The 17,038-nt window shown below is 40.0% G+C and overlaps 1 protein-coding gene across 6 annotated transcripts in view; it reads left to right on the top strand.

The window, feature by feature from the left end:
* asb15 (ankyrin repeat and SOCS box containing 15) overlaps nucleotides 1–17,038 on the top strand; it is a 388,284-nt gene that overhangs the window by 369,692 nt on the left and 1,554 nt on the right. The gene's annotated exons all lie outside the window — the stretch shown is intronic.

Here is a 17,038-nt window from a genome sequence, read left to right as displayed (position 1 = left end):
CACCAGTTGTCTTCTCCTCTAAACCTGAAAGAACTCAGAGAAGCCATCAAGCGATGTAAGACTGGTAAAGCACCTGGCCTAGGTGACCTGATGATGGAGCAAATCAAAAACTTGGGCCCCAAAGCTGAAAACTGGCTTTTGAAATTCTACAGTCAATGCTTGGCACACAAACAAATTCCCAGAGCATGGAGGAAAACTAAGATCATTGCCATTTTAAAACATGGTAAAGATGCCTTCCAATGCCAGGAACTATCGACCAATCTCCCTCTTATGTCATCTATATAAAGTATATGAGAGGATGCTATTAAATCGACTAGGACCTGTTATTGAACCCAAGCTTATTGCACAACAAGCAGGTTTAAGACCAGGGAAAAACTGTACAGGTCAAATTCTTCATCTGACTGAGCATATCAAGGTAGGCTATGAAAAAGCCTGCATTACGGGAACAGTTTTTGTGGACCTTACGATAGCCTATGACACGGTGCAACATAGAAAAATGCTGCATAAAGTCTACCATATCACCCGGGACTTTGACTTTACAAAAACTGTCCAGACCCTCCTGGAAAACTGCAGCTTTTATGTGGAGTTTCAGGGCAGGAAAAGTAGATGGAGCAGGCAAAAGAATGGTTTACCCCAAGGCAGTGTTCTTGCACCGACCTTGTTTAGCATCTTCACGAACAATCAGCCACTACCACCACTCACAAAGAGCTTTATATATGCTGATGACCTTGGCCTTACAACACAAGCGAAAGATTTTGAAACAGTTGAAAACAAACTCACTAATGCCTTGAAAGATCTCTCCGGCTACTACAAAGAGAACCACCTGAAGCCTAACCCTTCCAAGACACAAGTGTGTGCTTTCCACCTACGTAACTGTGAAACCAACAGGAAACTGAAAGTTACTTGGGAAGGCCAAGAGCTCGAACACTCAAGCAAGAGTGTCCTTCTGGGCAGCAAAACCTGGCAATTCTAACTGGATGGCCCCCCATGAGGGTCTTCCTCCAGGGGCAAACCAAGAATGGGCAACTTGGAAGTCCCTGAACAGACTCAGAAGTGGAGTGGGCAGATCTAAAGACAATTTGGCAAGATGGCACTACCTGGAGGAATCCTCCACCTTGTATGACTATGGAGCAGAACAAACAACTCCGCATATGTATGCTTGCCCACAATGTCCTGCCTCATGTACGGAGGAGGAGTTGTTTAATGATATGGACAATGCGGTTGCTGTTGCCCGCTTTTGGTCTAAAACTATTTAGTTGCTTGTGATTTCCTTTTTTTATCATTTTAAAATGTATTTGTTATGCAATGCTTTTGACACTAAATTAAAAAAAAAACATCAACAACAATGCCTACATGAAATGTGCCTTTGCTTGCTGAACACCCAGTATATTATCACATTCACCTGGGCCCTAGACTTTGGGGTAGCAGCTGAAGGTTACTAAATCAAAATGCATGCATCAACAGATTCTTATAATTTGAGACTTGGAAGGGCAGTACAGTGAGAAGGCAAGAAGCAAGAAGACATTAAGAAGACAGTGGGAGGTAACCTTTTCTTTTGGCCTCTACTGTCCTACTTAGCTATAGTTTCCATCAATTAGCCTGGTGCCTGAACTACTGAGAAAAACAGTGGAGAAAATACAGTCCTTTTAATTGTATTTTAAAACTGCTGACTTTTCTCTTGTTCTCTTAAAACACATCCTGCCACTCATTCTGATCTTGCAAGTGTCAACTTATTTCCCTTCTTCCATTTCCTCCTTGAAGAATGCCATGTAATTTCAGTCTCAGCCCCAGTTGTTCATAGAATCATAGAATAATAGAGTTGGAAGAGACCTCATGGGCCATCTAGTCCAACTCCCTGCTAAGAAGTAGGAAATAGCATTCAAAGCACCCCCAACATATGGCCATCCAGCCTCTGTTTAAAAGCCTCCAAAGAAGGAGCCTCCACCACAGCCCGGGGGAGAGAGTTCCACTGTCAAACAGTTCTCACAGTTAGGAAGTTCTTCCTGATGTTCAGGTGGAATCTCCTTTCCTGTAGTTTGAAGCCATTGTTCCGTGTCCTAGTCTGCAGGACAGTAGGAAACAAGTTTGTTCCCTCCTCCCTATGACTTCCCCTCACATATTTATACATGGCTATCATGTCTCCTCTCAGCCTTCTCTTTTGCAGGCTAAACATGCCCAGCTCTTTAAGCTGCTCCTCATAGGGCTTGTTCTCTAGACCCTTAATCATTTTAGTCGCCCTCCTCTGGACACTTTCCAGCTTGTCAACATCTCCCTTCAACTGCAGTGCCCAAAATTGGACACAGTATTCCAGGTGTGGTCTGACCAAGGCAGAATAGAGGGGGAACATGACTTCCCTGGATCTAGATGCTATACCCCTATTTATGCAGGCCAGAATCCCATTGGCTTTTTTAGCTGCCACATCACATTGTTGGCTCATGTTTAACTTGTTGTCCACGAGGACTCCAAGGTCTTTTTCGCACACACTGCTGTCAAGCCAGGCGTCCCCCATTCTGTATCTTTGCATTCCATTTTTTCTGCCGAAGTGAAGTATCTTGCATTTGTCCCTGTTGAACTTCATTTTGTTAGTTTCAGCCCATCTCTCTAATCTGTCAAGATCATTTTGAATTCTGCTCCTGTCTTCCTGTCTTCTGTTCAGCTTTGTGTTTTCTTCCTTTTCCCCAGTACAATCTGGTTTTTGTTTTCCACTCAAACTTACCAAAAATAATTAAAAAAGGAACAAAGAAACTTTGAGTTATTCTTGGTCAGACTATTTGTCCATCTAACCCAGTCCTTCCTACTGCATTCTGGCTATCAGACAGAGGCTGCTACCTAATTCCTTCCTATCTCCAATCTACTGGAGATGCCGAGGATTGAATGCTACAGTCCTCTCTCCCCCCCCTCATCGCATTGTTGTTTCTTCATAGCTACATCTGAAGCTTTCTCCATGCTGTCGCCATTCTCAATTAGTACTTTGCTGTCTTTGAGAGAGTTGATTGCCCTCTTCTGCTTGAGTCCTTTAATGCCCTACATTTTCCACCCCAACAGTGCTTGTTCTTACCTAATTGCTCATTCAGGAGGACCATTGGAAGAAAGCACATCATCCCATGGGGTCCTCTGGGAGGTGGTTCTCTTGCTCCACTGTCCTTGGGTGCCCTCATCAAATCCCATGGTCCATTTAAATTTATGACGCAGTGTTATTCTCTGCTCCTGAACGTTCCCATAAAATCCCACATCTCTTCTTTCTCCCAAGCTGCTTCTTCTGATATTTCATTACTTTCTCAACCAGAGACAATGCTGGGTGCACAGGGAAGTGAAGACTGTGGGGTGTATAAGGAAAGAAAGGAAAAAGAAAGAGGGTCACTAAGAAACACGTATTGAGAAAGAAGTATTGAGAAAATGAAACAAAGGGGAAAGTAGAAAGGTGAGAGACTCAGTATGCAGTAGTGGTTTGAGCATTGGACTATAACTCTGAAAACCAGGGTTTGATTCCTCACATTGCTATGAAAAACCACTGGATGACCTCGGAGGAGTTATATACTCTCAGCCCCAGAGAAAACCCTAATATACTTGCATTAGGGCTGCCCAGAATAAGAAATTACTTGAATCTATGCAAACACAAATAGAAAGCTGAGCACAGATAGGGAATACATGAGAAATGGTACAGCAAGAGGAGAGATGAATTGTGGAGTCAAAGAGAAAGAAAGAAGGAAGGATAATGGTAATTGTGATGGTAGGACACAAATAAAGAATGTACAGAATGTTCAGCTTTCAGAAGAAGCAGCCAGCATAGCGGATTGTAATGGATTGTTGGAGCTGTAGTCCTGGAACATCTGGAAGACCAAAGGCTCTCCAAACTTAAGTTAACTGATTAAAGCAAGGGTAGAGAAATGTATGTTGCTCAGCTGCAACTCCCATTATCTCTAACTAGGTATGTTAGGGCTGATGGGAGTTCTATCCCCAGCCATCCTGGATTAAAGAAAAGGCACACTGAATTGTAACAAATATGTTGTACTATAGGAAATAGGAGTGGGGGATTCTTGGGAAAAAAAAGTCTATCCCTTGGAGTAATTTCATTTCTGTATACGGTTGGCCCTCTACATTTCTGGAGTTGATTTTTGCAGATTTGATTATAATCTCTCTAGGAAATCCTACATAGTCAACCATAGAGTGATGCTGGAGGACCCATAGATTGCTAGAGACGACACATCTCTGGGCATCTTTATGTTCCTCATTGAAATCTGGTGAATTTGACCATAGAGTTGTGCTTGAGAACTGAGATATTCCTAAAGCGACATTTTTTTTAATTCATGGGTTTTCTACTCTAATGGCAGTCTTAAGCCCAGTCAATGCTAAGGGATGACTGTGCTTGATTATTAGCACAACACTGCAGATCTATGCACATTTACTGGAGAGTAACCCTCACAGAAAACAGTGGGAAATGCATCAGGGTAAATGTGCACAGACTTGCATATTTCCAGTGCCTCAGGGAGTCTGTGTAGAGTTTTATGACTACAGCCTTGCAACTCTATTTGCAATCATTTTCTAGCTTATTGACTATTTAATTCCAACAACCCTCATATATATTTAATATGTTTTGAAAACTTGTCTATTACATGTGTCCTTGACTTGAATGATAGTCTTCTGAGCATAAGTTCAGTCATTGTTTCTGTGAATAAAACAGAGCACGTTTGAGGTTTTTGTTTAAAGGATCAATAACATCATTATAAAGAAAAGCATACACCAGCTGAACTTCCCAGAGATGCAAGCTTTGCATCATGCAAAAGCCTGCATTATGGCCAAGATCCTGTTCAGAATATCCATTGCATCAATATATGTTACTCTTAAACTACACTGGGATTACTTTATGCAGGAATTATAATGGATTGCACCATTGCACAACTGGATTTTGGAGTTAGATTATGCAGTAATTATTCTGGATTGGACAAATGCACAAATGATTGCACCACTGCAACAGGTAACAATTCCTCATATTTGGCCCTTCAGCAATGGAACAGTTACTTCCCAACCAGAGAAGTAGAGGAATGTGGCCTCCTTCTGAAAACACAAATGCTTCCATGCTTCCCTTGAAATGTCAGGTTCATATAAGTTTAGACTCTCAGACTCTTCTTTGAACCTGGAAGCCCAGGTTGTAGTAGTGCCCAAGACTGTGCTTGAACAATTAAGACTTTGTCCATCCCTGGATATGTCATATCTAGCCATAGTGACTCATGCCTCGATTACAGTCTGTTTGAATTTCTATAACACACTCTATGTGAGGCTGTCTTTAAAGATTATTTGGAAATTTCAGCAGATTCAAAATGCTGCAGATAGATTGTTAATCATGGCTGTCTATAGGGACAAAGCAGGCCCCTTGCTGAAACAACTCCCATCTCACAGTCCATTTCTAGATACAATTCGAAGTACCACTGTTATTCTGTGAAATCCTATATACTTTATGTTTTCACTAACCAAAAGTCTATATCTCCCCATATGAGTATTGTAGCCCAGCCGTCAGGATCAGGTCCTCCACAGGAAATGGAGGTTGATTCAGAGGCTGAATCAGATGATGGGCCTCTGCAGGACTGGGATCCGAGCCCAGTGACCTTGCAGCTGCCTGTTGTTGAATCTTCAGAAAAACAGTTAATTGGGGAACATTCCGATGACCACCCAAGTTTGGAGTCATCAGATGGAGAGGCGGCTGAGGAGGATACATTCTTTGACCTCAGACAATCTATCTCACAAGAAAGAAGTGAAAGAGAATGTCTAAGGCGCAGCAGACGCTTAGCTCTCAAACACTGTTGAATCAACTTTCCCTTGTGAAACAGGAGATGCCTGTATTCTCAGGGCAGATAGCCTTGAGAATCCCTGAAAGGGACCTCACTCCTGGATTTCCTTGCGGTGTCAACATTGCTTTCCTTGGGAGAAGAATCTCCGTTTCAGTCCCTGTTTCTTGCCTTGTTTCCTGTGCTGTTTCTCAAGATACCTGGAGAGAGTTTGAGCCTTCTGACTCTCGAGTAGACCTTGCCTTGTTGATCCTGTTTCTCATTACTCCTAGGGGACGTTTTCCATGCGGATTACAGTTGTTGAAATTGCTACATCTTGTTTGGATCTCTGCAACCTCTGATTACTTGCTGTCTTTGACTCTTTGTGTGGAACTATCGAGTTCTGTCTGTGGATTATAACTTTCAAAGACTTTGTTGGACTATAATTGCACAGTCAAGTACCTTTTATTATAGACTATATACCTCAGAGACATATTAATATTTGCTTATATATATATATATATATATATATATATATATATATATATATATATATATATATATCTTCAATAAACTGCTTTGCTTTTGATACTGGCTCAAGTGTGGTTTTCAGAGTGCTCTCGTAGCCCTAGGGTGCAACAATGAGCCTGCTTGTATTTTATTGTCTCTAAAGGAGGGCTTTTCTAGTGAATCCTGTCTTCTCATGGTATGACCAAAATACAACAGGCTTAGTTTACTCATCTTGGTTTCTAGGGAAAGTTCGGGCTCAATTTGCTCTAGGAATCCTAGTAGTAGTTTATTTAATACTTAGACTATAAGTCTTTCCTATACAGGACAAAAATAAATACATAAAAAGTAGATTATTAAATACAACACAAAATACTACATAAACCATTAAAATGCTACATTTGCTCTAGGACCCATTTATTGGTCCAGCCTGGTGCAACTTCAGTATTGTCCATAGTATCCATAGAATTTTTTTCCATTTCAAATGTGTTCATTTTTTCCCCATTAGCTTCCTTCACTGCTCAGCTTTCACATCCATATATAGAAATTGGTAATATGAGGGCATTGGCAATCCCAACTTTTAGATCTAGTGTGTGTGTATGTTGTAACAGTAATCAGTGTCAGGGACACTTCTATAACATAAAATGAATATCCAAACACACTAATATTTGTCAATACATAGGAGCGTATGAAGAAACACAATGTGTTTATTGTGAACACTAGAGGGAAGTATTTGCAAAGTCTGAAGATTGCACTTGAGCAGGAAGACAACTGAGGTCTAGCTCTTAATGAAGTGTCTACCAGTAGGATCTAGAGTGTCACCTATTAAAATATAAAAAATATGAATGCACACAAAGAAATGTTATTACAGAGAGATGGCTAGGAAAAGGCTAGACTAAAATCATTTCCCTAACAACTATTTACAATTTGCTTTTTGGTTTTTGATACTTTCTGTATGGTTCAGTCATTAGAAACATCTAGAAGTCGGGCAGATAATTTATTTTTGTTAATGATGGCTGAAACTAATGGAAACTGGAGTTCTATTCTATTTGGGACTCTTTTTATCTACCTTGCAAAACCCTGATCAGAATAAATGGCAATTTGACCTGGGAAACTTGGATTCCATTTCTATAGACTATTACTGTTGAACATTGGTAGAGAGGATCTGAACATTAGAATAAATTGATGTGGACAGATATTATTTTTAAAGGTCCAGGATACCACAAATCTATTTTAGAAATCAGAGGAAGAATACTTTCATGTAATGTTCCCAGTGTCTCATGATGGATTACATCTATATTATCTACTAATAACTGAAACTGTCTATTTAGCCACTTGCTTTGGGTATTGGAAATATATTTCTAATGCACCATTTATTGCTGTCATTAAACAAACTGGACAGTCGACAGGTGAAAGTTAACATTCTTTGGGATTTAACATGATTAATTTCTAAAGCATGAACCATATTAACTTATGACATTCATCATTTTATATGAAGAACTTTAATGTCTCTTTCTCAAGACATCTCATTTCCCAAGATTTTAAAGATGTGAACCCCGTGAAAGCAATTATCAAGAGGAGATATTTTATATGGTTACCTCAAAAATGCATCATATTTGTCCACTTCTATTTGGAGAATTCTTACTCAACCATAGGAACATAGGAACATATTTGGCATGGTAGTATAATCAGATATTGAAGCTTTGTCTCTTTTGTAGGACGTCTATATTTTTCTGTGCATTCTCTTCCAAAAGTATACTAAACCTATCAAATATCAGAAGAATTGAGGAAGGCAAACTCTCAGTGTTAGATGAAGGCAAAGATGCGCACACACACTGAACAAATCATGTCAAGAAAACCCTGTGATAGGTTCACCTTAGCGTCACCATATGTCAGAAATGACTTGAAGACTCACACAACAACACAGCAATGGCATTTACAGTATACATGGATGTGCAATTTTGAGACTCATCCATTTACACCACTACCATATACAGTAACACCAAGTTGCTAGGTAGTGCTGTCAGTAAACCATGTCCATGATGCAGTGTGGTTGTGCATTAAGTATGTGCTTAGGTGGAAAAGATCTAGGATTAGCCCTATAGATTTGAACAGGCTTTCATGGCACCACTTCACTTGCCTTCCCTTGCCCTTTTTGCCCTTGTCATCTGCTCTTTGAATAAAACCCAGTGGTATCTTCTTTACAGTGCTGTATATATTACAGTACAAAAATACAAACTGTCTATTTTAGGGAAAGTGTGCATTTGTTTTAATGTTGCTTAGCCTTTTTAAAGAGATGCGATTTGTTCAGCCGCTATTGCTGACAATCAATGACAACACTTTAATGAGTGTTATGTTTCTCCAACAAGCAGACTAATTTATGCGGCATGCTTCCTTAAATCCTAGATGCTCGCTTTCTGGTTTAAGGACTAACCATCAACATAATGAATTGAGCAAAGAGAATGTATTTATGCTGATTCCTCTCCAATTTTGACATGCACAGCTTTCATTCGCATAATGAGATAGGCACCACTTATATTCGGGAAGAAATAATGAATAGCCAAAGAGGGCAATTGACATTGAAGAAGTTATTTTGGAAACTTATCTGCCTAAATGTCAAAAGAAGTCATAATCGGAATGAAAGCATTCTGTAAGCTCTGGAAAAATATATAAGTAATACAAAGTCTCTGTACATGTGCTTGTTTCTCAAACTGCTCTTCCAGAGGAAATGGAAAAAAAAACTTGTTCTCCTTAGATATTTTCCATTTCTCTCAACAAGCAGATTACTTTGTTAAATCCTTCCAAACTTCACAAATGCCAGGCACTGTTTCAACTTGATAGACACCTAGTACTTACCGAAGCAATAAACATGGAGTGTCTGGACTCTTCAAATTCTAGTAAGAGACACATATGTTTCTCCAAACTACACCCAGAAAACTAGATGTTAGGAAGAAGACTTTTGTAGTCCTAAGATTTATCATTTAATTTCCTATATGAATAGAATTCTATTTTCAGTATGCAGGATAATTGATGCACATGAGTCTATACTTCTTGACTGGCACGAAGCAGCCCAGACATAGGCTTACCATGTCAGGGAGAATATAGCTAGCAATGATATGAAATTCCAAGGCAAATAGTGATGGTTTGTGATTAAATGTCAGAGAGACAGAAAATTTATTTGAGGTTTTCTTTGGAATGTTAAAGGAGCTGTCCAAAATACTGAAAGCTACCCTCAAATAGCTTCAGTACCTTGGAGAATTCATTGGGAAATCATTGGCTTCCACAAGCCATGGTACACCACCCGGGTCCAGGCTAGTTGAATGCATCTAAAATCACCTCCTAATTACAATGAGAAACAAATGCTAATATCTATTTGTCAAATGATAAACAGTTTTTCCCAGATTAACATTGCAATTTGACTATCCAGTATTAAGACTACAAAAGCCATTATGCTTTTGAATATAATGGTTGAGAATTATTGTTATAACGTTAATGCAAGGATGGAACAGCTTGTCCAGAGTATTTTGTGGCACCGCCCCTTGTTTCTTTATGGCAACAGGCGATGACCTTTTGGTCACCAGGCTTTTCAAATATTTCATGTTCAGTCCTGTGTTTTATAATACTATAATTTTAAAATATGCAAATAAGAATATAACAAACACAACACAACAGAACATTCATATTCTTACTTTTGGGAGCCTGATTGTTTCTGAAACAATACTGAGCTCAGGAAAAAAAACAAAAGCACTGGTATAAAGGAATGAGCGCAGAGAGGAGACCTTCAGGCAGGGGGGGATCTTTTTATCCCACCGCTGCCACCAATATAAAGGAAACACAGTGACGAGGTGACGGCACCAAATATATCATGGCACTGCCACCAATATAAAAGAATGAGCAGAGAGGGTATACCGCTTGATTTTTGATTTTCTTTTAAAATGGTAGCTGCCACCAACCTAAAATGTCATTAGGATTTTTGTTGTTAAATGTGTCTGAGGCAAGCTTCTCCCATTTCCTGCCCACACTGTTTCTACCCTTGGCGCCCAAAATGATGTTCACTATGAGGCTTTTCTGTGGTATTTTATTGCTGTGTTGCTGGAACTTTTATAAAGACTTCTTGATGGAAAGATACACTGTGGAGGCTTTTGAAAGTTGAAAATAGAATAAAAAATTATTTTTTAAAAACAGGCAATTGATTAGTTCAGAGAGGTGCATATGCTTAAATGGTTTCAGACATTCTTCAGCTTAACTTAGTTGTAGGTTTCAGGTTACTTTACTTAGTTTCAAACAGTTCCAACCAATCTATCTATTGGTCACAAAAACCCTCGTTCTATTTGCTGAGAATAGACACGAGTTCCCCTGGCTTGTTAACTAACTCTAACCTAGAGTCCTTCTATTAACCAGCCCAGTAGTGAGAGTCAATCCCTTGAGTTATCTTTCCCTCAAGAGATCCAAACTGCCTGACCTAGCTTGTCAGTTTCACAGCTTTTAGTTCTCTCTCTTACACACCCTACAAACTGCTCTTTCCTCTCCACACCCCAAAACCAAACTCTCCCTGGAGCTTTTTTTTTTCTTCTGCACTCTAAGACTTGGCTCCTCCCATCTGGTCTGGTTGGCCAATCCTAGGAGTCTCTCTCTAAGCTCCTCCCTCTTTCTAACCATACTCAAAATGGCTGCCTGGCATTCCTCAACAAAATGGAGGCATGCCTCACTCACTGTTTCCCAGGTTTCATTCCCGGCCTAATAGGTAAGATTCACTACAACTGGCAATGGGGAGTCAGAAAAAATGAACATTATATTTCTTTTCTTTTCTTTGTACTCTATTACTGATTATTTGTCACAGTTTTCTCTCAAATAGGTAACAACGGCTTCCCAGTTTTCCTTACATTTCTCTGTTGTTCTTAAATTTGTCAGATAAATAATGCCTCTTCAACAACGAAATTTCTATAGACAGAATCTTGTATTTCTATATTTGTGGATAAAGCATTCTTGCTGCCATAAGCATGTATTATGTAATGTATCTCAAACTCAAATGCAAAGTACAGTAGAGTCTCACTTATCCTCGACTATGGAATTCACTGCCCATTGAGATTAGGCAAGCTCCCACTCTATTAGCTTTTAAAAAAGATTTAAAAACATGGCTCTTCCTCTGCGCTTTTGGAGAGTAACTGTTATTTATTCCTTTTCTTGCTCCTCTCCAACATCTTTCCTCTAGACGGTTCCACTTTCGTATGTCCCTGCCCCCCGTGGTCTCCATTGCCTTTATCTTTCTCACCCGAGTTTTTATCTTTGTATTCATGCGGCCGGCCCTGTTTTTACTGTTTCTTTGATTTGCGTTGTAGTGTATATTGTATATTATTACTTATTGTATTGTTTAATTGCTCTATGTTATGTTGTATTTATACTTGTTATATTGTTTGCTCTGGGCATGGCCCCATGTAAGCCGCCCCGAGTCCCCGTTGGGGAGATGGTGGCGGGGTATAAATAAAGTTTTATTATTATTATTATTATTATTATTATTATTATTATTATCCAACACTCACTTATCCAACGTTCTGGATTATCCAACACATTTTTGTAGTCAATGTTTTAATGCATTGTGATATTTTGGTGCTAAATTCGTAAATACAGTAATTACTACATAGCATTAATGTGTAATGAACTACTTTTTCTGTCAAATTTGTTGTATAACATGATATTTTGGTGCTTAATTTGTAAAATCATAACCTATTTTGATGTTTAATGGGCTTTTGCTTAATCTCTCCTTATTATCCAACATATTCGCTTATCCAACATTCTGCCGGCCAGTTTATGTTGGATAAGTGAGACTCTACTGTATATCACATATTGAAAAAGTTATCAACTTTATCTTTACATTTCCTGGAAACATTAGATGTTTCTTTATATATCTATTCATCATTTTATACTGTAAGTTGCTTCTGGAAGGCGCTGAACACCACGAGATGCAGAACCAGTTTTAAGAAATAGAGCTACAAAGTGGAGTCCACAACATGCGCATGTGGAGAGTAGCAAACCACAGACCACTTACTACAATGTAGTCTGAGCTCTGCCACATGCATAATGGAGGATCTTCTTACAGTGACACCAGAGGCACTCCAAGTGGCCAGCTTCTGGTCAAAGGATATTTCGTATAATGCCAAGTTTTAAAACTTTGTTTGTGGGTTTTTTTTAATACACTATAACTGTCATCTCAATTTGCTTCTGATACGATAAATAAATAAATCATTTTATAAAAGTTATCTCGCAGGTCATAGCTCAAACTCAATTTCAGCCTTTTAGCCCATATTTGTTTTCTGCAAAATGAATTCCTGAACAATCAAGTATTCTGAGTAATCAAGGACACTTTCCCTAGTCGCTCCAAGTGTAATTTCTCAAGGGGTTGGAGGCATTGCAGCATTTTCATATTCTAATCATTGTTCATGTTATGTTGTGTTACTTGTAGCTATACAGCCCCTGACTAAAACCTTCATAAATAAAATTATGAGGGTTACACCATTATATAGAGCTATTTCAGATTGGTTGAGAACTAACTCATGTTTTAGTATGAACACATAAACTCTTGGGGTTTTTAGGAACTACAAAATCTATACACAAAATTTTAAAACCTCTTAAAATAGAGATTTTTTTTACTCAAGTGAAGGCCACAATGAGTGGAAAAAAACACTCCTTTGAAAAAACTATTCTGGTACAATGGGAAAATCCGACTGAACAAAGAACTGTAGTTATATCAGCAAATATGAACAAAAGCTACCAGTTCAAAAGGCAATCACATAACAGTAGAAAATCAGGCAGATTCAAAACTGAAAGCAGTTTAACAACTTGGTACACAATACAAACATCATAAGGCAAGCCTTCTGTCCTGATACTTTGTACTCCACAAGTTTTAAATGCTTCAAAGAAAGGCACTGTGAAAGGCAGAGACATCAAGAAGAAAAACCACAGCAGTCCTTTTTAAGCTAAGGACAAAATGGTCCCATCAAACAGAGACTGGATTTGCTTCTGAAGGAAGAAGCGGCCCTAAAACAAACCTCCCTTTGTGCAGTGGAGCCAAACATATTTTTTCTCAATCATTCATAAAAGTCAGTACCCAATGGAGTCAGAATGAGTGAAGCATTTCACTCCTTCCCCAGGAAGATGAAAGCCTAGTTGCCCCTTTATGTCGGTGCCAACTCAAAAAGGGCATTGAAAACATGCCTGTCATTGTATACTAAACACAAAGGAAGAAAGGTGAATTGCAGAGTTATGAAGCAGCTTGACTTTGGCCATTCTTTTTCTCTGTTAGCATACTATTATAATTGTTGGCTGAATCACAATGTAAATGAACATCAGTAGATGGACACACTGGAAGAGGTAAATGCCCTCTATCAATTGGCAATTCTTTAGCACAGGCTACTGTTGAATGTGTAAAATAGATTCACATTTCCTTCCCAATACAAACCAGGGTTTAACATGCTGAGAAATATTCTCAAAAACTGCCCTCCCTCAAGGAAATTATCACTGGAATTCATGATCAAAGTTATGAATGCATAACCCAGAGTTATGGATCCATAATTGGTTGTATCCATGACCCCTATGTATGTGTAGAGATTATGAAAGTCCCCAATCCTGAGTTCATGAGAAACAGCTGCCATGAATGATAGGAGTCTATTCTCCCTTTTATTGGGATGCAGCAGACTGACCTTTCCACTTCCACCAGCATGTCATGTGAAAAGAGCTATTGCCGCAGGGATCCTCCTTCTGTCTGTTGCATTGGGGATCATGTGTAGGGATGGAGTAGGCTGGAAATGTCAGTCTGCAACATCCTAATCAGCAGGAATACAGAGCCCTGTCAATTGAACAGGCTGCTGCCTGATGGGTCAGGATGGGAGGGAAGATTGGGCTAAGTGATCCTACTTAAACTTCTTGCTACTGTACCATGAAAAAACCCCAGTGAGCATGGCAACTGTGTTCTAGAACAGTAAAGTTTTCAAACTCAATTTTATAATCCATATTCATTCACTGTCCAATGAAAACTTACAGAAGAGAATTTCCTGCAGACCCCAAGCCATCTCTTGTCTACACACATGTTGGAATCATGTTGGTGCATTATATACTAGAGGTTGCACTTTTTCTAGGGTTATGCAGTGAACCTGTAAATTCCACAAAACCTATTTTTTCCATTGACTTGCTGTCTTTATAGCCTCTACAGCCATGGGCTTTTTCCTCAGGTGACCACTGTACATGTCAGCATGATGCACCAACAGCATTCCAGCCATAGAAAGAAAACATAAAAGAGATCTCAAAGGAGCACAGGTTAGCTCCTTTCCCTCATACTTCATGATGTGGCTGCTCCCAAGAAACTATGTCTTGTGGTGAAAATACTACTATTCAGATGATGTAGGAAAGGGAAGTAACTTCTAGGTAGGGATACATTTGTTATTCTTCATTTTTAAACAATTTTTGGTAAATTCTGGTTAAAAACACATTGGGATGAATTGGACAATAAACTATTTGAATCCTTTAAAGTCCTGAATAAAAATGAACTAAACCAGGGGTCCCCAAACTAAGGCCTGGGGGCCGGATGCAGCCCATCGAAGCCATTTATCCGGCCCCCATAGCACAAGGGCAGAAGGGGGTTGGGCTAAATGACCCAAGGGGTCTTTTCTTCTCTTACAACCATTATTATTATTATTATCATCATCATCATCATCATCATCATCATCATCTGTCAGGGATGCTTTGCTTGTGCTTTTGGTGCACAGGGGCAGAAGGGGATTGGACTCAATGGCCCAAAGGGTCTCTTCCAACCCTCTTTTTTTTAATTATCATTATTATTATCAATTATTATTGCTCGGTGGTCAACTATAGTCTGGCCCTCCAATGGTCCAAAGGATCATGAACTGGCCCCCTGTTTAAAAAGTTTGGGGACCCCTGAACTAAACCAAAAACTTCATCCATTTGTTCTCTGTGTGTGCTGATATGTATGTGTCATAGCATGTGAGAAGGGACTTATTAGTGTGACATGCTAGCAGGGAATAGTTTGTTCGTAAGATGATTTGAAACCAAAGACACACACTTTTCAGGCTGGTTAAAGCAGGTATGGGTAAACTAAGGCCCAGGGATGTGACCCCCTGGGTGCTTATCTCAGCTTCTCCTCATTTTCCTTGTCCTCTTGGAATAAGGACATGGCAGCATGGGGAAGGCAGACACACAGCAGCTGAGAGCTCTCAGCCACCATGTGTTTCACCCTCCTCCCAGCATAAGGGTGGTGTGAACAGCCTCATCCTTTTGCCAGGAGGACAGCTCAAAGAAGGCATGTGGTGGCTGAGAGCCCTCCAGAGCCCTCTCAGCTGCTGCATATCTCGCCCTCCTCCTGGCATAAGGATGGGGCAGGCTGCCCCATCCTTATACTGGGAGGACAACCTGAGGATGATCCAGGCCCTGCCCTGCCCCCTCCTAGGCCCTACCCCTCACAGGCCTGTCCCACCCAGCTTGCAAACAACCCCCCTATCTCCACGCCCGGCCCTCCTGGCCCGGTCCGCAATATGGCCCCAAGACAAAACTGTTTGACCTTGCTTGAGTTAAAGCCTTAAGATTTCTCAGGAATTACAACTGTACACATATAATTTCCCTCCTGATATCTAGAAGAATAGAATCATAGAGTTGGAAGAGATCAGAAGGGTCATCCAGTCCAACCTCTGCCATCTAGACCATGTCCTTTTCCACTTTCGACCCCTTTCTACCCGATAATATTTTACATGACCCCAGGTATATAGATATAGAATAAAATATACAAACACACCCCTTTTTCCCTTTCTCAAGCAGCATCTCAATCCCACCTCTTTCTAAGTCCAAACACACCACTTTCCCCCTTTCTCAACGAGCAGCCCAATCCCTATTCTTTCTTAGTCCAAACACAGGAGTCCTCCCGCAACCAGGATCCCAATTCCTCCTCTTTCTTCGTCAGTACGCACCATTTTTTTTCTTTCTCAATGAGCTGCCCAATTTCCCCTCTTTGTCCATGTACATTTTGGGCATTTTTTTCATGGCTCCCATCATTCACTTTCATGACCACATTTGCGGTTTTGAAACTCACTTTAAGAAGCTCTAACCTAGACAACCATCTTGCCCTAGTGTTTTCTCTGTGAGTTTCCAATGTTAATTTCAACTTTGAACACCTACTATAGAATGTGCGGTCTCCACCTCTTCCTTGCAAGTTTGGGAGTTTTTGATACAAGCCAGGATATCCTTCTCCCTGCATTCTTTTGGGCAGTTACTGTGATGGTGCTACAATGGGGGTGTGTAACCTTTGGCACAGAAGATTTCCAATAACCTTCCTTACCTCCTTACATTTCTGGCAGCTAGTCTGAACTTCTCTCTCCCAAATTTCACTAAAGTGATATCTTTACATATCACTATTATTATTATTATTTTTGTGTCAGGAGCGACTTGAGAAAGTCGCTTCTGGTGTGAGGATTGGCCATCTGCAAGGACGTTGCCTAGGGGACGCCCAGATGTTTTGATGCTTTTATCATCCTTGTGGGAGGCTTCTCTCATGTCCCCGTAGGGAGCTGGAGCTGATAGAGGGAGCTCATCCGCACTCTCCCAGGGTGGGATTCAAACCTGGCAGCTTTCAGGTCAGCAACCCAACCTTCAAGTCACAAGGCTTTAATCCACTATGCCACGGGGTTCCTACTATTATATTATACATTATATTATATTCCCTTCCCCCTTCTCTCAAGTAATATAAAACTAACACATACATATATGCA

The sequence above is a fragment of the Anolis carolinensis genome, chromosome 5 (genome assembly GCF_035594765.1).
Source record: "Anolis carolinensis isolate JA03-04 chromosome 5, rAnoCar3.1.pri, whole genome shotgun sequence".
Lineage (NCBI taxonomy): Eukaryota > Metazoa > Chordata > Lepidosauria > Squamata > Dactyloidae > Anolis > Anolis carolinensis.
This window is presented reverse-complemented; position numbering and strand designations above follow the sequence as displayed.